Source organism: Petromyzon marinus, unplaced genomic scaffold, assembly GCF_048934315.1.
Source record: "Petromyzon marinus isolate PM22_M1 ecotype Great Lakes invasive population unplaced genomic scaffold, UKy_Petmar_22M1.pri1.0 PM_Scaffold_33, whole genome shotgun sequence".
NCBI lineage: Eukaryota > Metazoa > Chordata > Hyperoartia > Petromyzontiformes > Petromyzontidae > Petromyzon > Petromyzon marinus.
The window spans coordinates 693,263-697,636 of record NW_027423313.1 but is presented as its reverse complement, the minus strand read 5'-3'; the positions used below and the strand labels follow the sequence as shown (position 1 = coordinate 697,636).

The following is a 4,374-nucleotide window of genomic DNA, read 5'->3' as shown; positions in this document are numbered from 1 at the left end:
GGCCCATTCATAAGTCGGAACGGTTCGTAAGTCGGAATACAATAATGTGCGATATTTAAATTCCCATATTGTCAGTGTTATAAAATGTGTTAAGGTTCAACAAAAGAGTCAAGCATTGTTAAACTCGTAAATAAGAAATCATGTACATTTGCATTAACACTAAAATTATAGTGTATCGTAAGTAATACATAAAATGTTGTAAAAATATTGTTTATTTTCACTCACCGCTTTCAAATCACAAGCGTGCTCACCGCTACACTTCCGATCCGCACAAAGATCCACCGTGTAGCTTTAATAGGCTGTTGGGGCACGTGCTGTTAGCGATAGCCTATGAAAGCCAGCACGGCATGCGAGGGGTTGTGTGCCAGCACCACACCCAGCTGCATTTGTGTCCCGAGTGGTGATGTTTATACAGCGCGCTAGGTGCTCATTTGAGGCCGAGTTGACCTACGGGAGGCCCAGGAATGGTTCAGATAATCGTCACTGGTGTTGGCCGTGAGTTGGAATTGAACTTGGGTCGGTGGGTTTGTAGCGCAGCGCGTGAACTGTAACACTACCGCTCCCCACACAATCACTTTCACATATACGCACATGTGCGCGTGCACGAGGCTGACTCATGACATCTCGTGGAGGATCACAGCACTGAACAAAATAGTTCTGTGGTTCAGTTTGGAAGTGCAAGTTCGCGTTTTAAAGTCAATGGTATCCAAAAATTGATACATTTCATAGAAACAGATTCGGAAGTCGGGTATCCGTAAGTCGGGTCTCTGTAAGTATGGTGTTCCTAAGTCGAGGACTGTATGTATACACTTATTTTTCACACTGATGGTTGTACAGAATGGATGCGCACTAGGTTACTGAGCATTCTCTGTTTAGGGACTGTACCACGTTACGATCCACCATCCCACCTCTAGTAGAAGTACCTACGACTACTAGACCATCTGCTCCCCTCTGCTACATGCATCTCCATCCCCTCCCTCTTTTTGGTTGGGAAGCAATCTTAATCTATTATTTTAATCGAGATTTTGGGTTAATTAATTCCTAAAAAATGTTTAACATAAAACTTTCGTGACTGCAGGAATTCATATTCTTGATTCTTTCGGTAAAGTCACGTACTTTTTTTAATAATATAAAAAAACCCACGACGTTTCGATTGCAACACAAGCGGTCTTCATCATGCTTTTATAGGTGTTATCTTGGTTTGTATTGATGGTGGTTGCCCATCCAAGCACTTGAGGTTCAACCATGCTTTTCTTCCAAGATCTGAGATGATTGGATGCATTTCGGTTTATTTGGTCAAAGGTGGTGTATGGACATCTGTGTAAAAGAGCTTCGTAGCTCATTACATTACTCAATTATAAATGAAGATCCTGGTTGTGTGTGTGTTATTATACCTGTATGTTCTGCAATAACCTCACGCAGTCGTTAAAATGCTTTCCTGTGTCCCTCTGCCGCCATTTGCCCGTGGCCCACGCAGCTCATTGACAGGAACTGGCAACTGGAATCTCTGCAGGCAGAGATTCAGTGGTATCAACGTGTAGTGGCGGAGCTGCACGCTGAGCTGGCGCCCTACCGCGACAACGAGCAGAGTGAACACTCGGAGCAGCAGCGTCTGCAGAGCGAGGTGGAGGTGAGTGTACAAGACTCGCGCATCGCACACACACACACACGTATATAATTTGCGTTTAACGTAAATAATAGATTCATGCACACACGATTCAGTGTATTATGATAATGATGAGCTGGTCTAACCATCACGTTAAGCCGTCATGGTCCCCGTTTACAAATACAGATTATATATCTATAGACAATTTCATTATTGCTGGACACAGTGATAACGATGAGAATGATTTAGCACCTTTCTGTACACCGGGGCATCTCAGAGCGCTTTACATCACATCTCATCTCAACATGTGTGAAAGGGCACCCCCAATGACAGATGTCCCTGTGGGCACAAGGTGACTCAGCACCTGGTGTGCAATTGGCATTTGTCTGCCAGTAGGGGGTGCTGATTGTTGTGTGTAATCCCAGTTGAGTTGGTAGAAGTACTGAGTTGTGTGTAGTGTCTAATGGGTCAGTATGTCCACAGCTTGTCACGGTTGAGGAGGAAGAGGACATCTCTGGCTGCTCACTGGAGCCCGGCATTCAAGAAGCCTCCCAAGACCTGCCCCCCCAGGCCTCGAACACCCTCTGAGCATCTCACAGCCCCCCACACTTCCAGCACCACCCAACCCCACCAGCACCTCCCCTTCCTTACAAGGCGTCGCGTTTTAATAATAAATATTTGTATCTAATACTATCGCCTCGTCTCAATTCTTTTGAGTGTTGGGACACGCGAGTGGCTCACATTTATAACGCTAAGGGCTGTCTACATCCAGTGTGGCTGTTTGCGGAGCTTCTAGAAACCAAATGTGAGGCAGAGTTCTGTGTCCCTTGGGTAATGCCAGCCCTCCAAGGGGTTTGCACTGAGCTTGAGTTGGGGGCGACAAGCACAAGGTTGTGGAGGTGGTGATGGTGGTGGAAATTTAGGAGGATGGCAAGGAGGAGATGCCCATCAATAAACTAGTTGGCCACGGTGAAGCCAGCAACCATAGTCGTTCCTACGTCCCCTGATGTGAGCGGCAGTGCTGGAGGGCAGTTCCACGGTCTCAGACGGACGTGGATACTCATTACCATAATCGCACAGTTATCTTACCTTGGGCAAAGTATTTCAACCAAGAGATTCAGATAGAAATCATCTGTGTGAATAATGTCATTTCTAAAGCAATAATTACCTTCTATATTATATCCCATATAAATATATAAAATTAAGATGATGCTGAAATTGTGATGTTTTCCTAATATGTGGAACTGCCCTACATGTAGTGCCAAACACTGACGCTCTGAAAAATATTTCTGCAGCAAATCTGTAGCCCTATCCCTAACTCCAAGCCTGAATAGACTATGGAATATATGAAAACTCAATGTCCAATTCACAAATTCGGAGGCATCATCACAGCGATGCACCAACTCTACTTCTTACACAATGATCTGGCTCAACCACCTCAATCCAATATAGTTGTTGCTCTACATAAACGTCGACCATACGAAGAACATGACTCCAACCCCTGTTCGTCCCCTTGTGCTAATTCATTGCTCAAGACAATGCGTTTCCATGTAGTTCTCCCCTCTTCGGGTTTTGAGAGATCCTTCTTCCCATGATGTGTCCCCAGGTTGTGTACGTCACAGATGGCAACTCTTATCCTCGTACATGGACGGTCACGTTGCGTCCCTGGTCTCCTCCCATCACCCATCACTTGCCATCCCTCCCCCCCCACCCCAATGTAATCACTCAAAACCAACTGTGATTGACTGCAGCAGTGTTTTTAACAGACACCAGTCGTGTTACGGCTATTGGTGTTGTTATCGTTTATTGTAATAAACGCATTGCCTCCAAGAGAAGTCTCGCTCTACGTTCATACCCACAACACAGACGCAAAATACATTACAGAAGTTATGTTAAGCAGCGGCAAAGTTTGAGTGATAGCTCATCTGACACTGACTCCTCTCACAACGACCAACTTTCCGAATACTCATTCAGTAGTAAGACTCTTAAATTGACGGAGAAAGCTCTCGTCAGAATCCCCTATTTTGATCCACACAATAGGAACAGAGACATACACTCATATCACAACAGTCGAAGTGGAGGCAATGATCAGAGGTCTGAGGAAGTTGGACGAGAAAACAAGTGCTGAATTAAGGTTACATGAATATTCTATACCATGGGTAAAGTCGCTACCATACAAGGTTAGGAATTATTTCAAACAACTCAGCCTAACAGTGATTACGAAGTTTGGAGAATATTCAACACTGAGGGGTTTAATGCTGCCAAATGTATGACCCAGTGCGTAAACGAGGAGTGTATTACGCAGGTGATGTTGATCAATACCACGAAGGTGACAAAATGTTCAAGATTGTTTTTTTAATCCTTGAGTCTAGAGATTACAGAAATTGTGGGTATGGTTTTGGACCCAGAGACGGCCTCCTTACACCACATACAGAATAGGGTTCACACGGCATGGCTATATAGAATTAGGAGCCATAATTCGGACAAAACACAGGGAGAGAGATAATGCACCCCGCCATCTAGAGGGAAGTAAAAATCACGTGAGCAGCTACAGCACCTCACACCAAGCCCCACAATACAGAGTTAGTTAGTTAGTTCATAGTTCATTTATTTGGTATAGCCCTGTGAGCCATTCGCTCTTGAATCGGGTGCAACCGCAACAAACAAAAAACATGAACAAGAAAACATCTTAAAGTGATTATGTGATTGTGCAAACAGAAAATACAGGAAAAAAATATCAAAATATTCCTGAAATAGCACCGTACACC

The 4,374-nt window shown here is 44.4% G+C and overlaps 1 long non-coding RNA gene across 1 annotated transcript; it reads left to right on the top strand.

Moving 5' to 3' along the window:
• The first annotated feature begins 1,483 nt into the window (after positions 1 to 1,483).
• Positions 1,484 to 2,294, top strand: LOC142923196 (uncharacterized). The gene is made up of 2 exons (XR_012940595.1): positions 1,484 to 1,630; positions 2,090 to 2,294. It is a non-coding gene; the product is annotated as an uncharacterized LOC142923196 (long non-coding RNA).
• Positions 2,295 to 4,374: the final 2,080 nt, after the last annotated feature.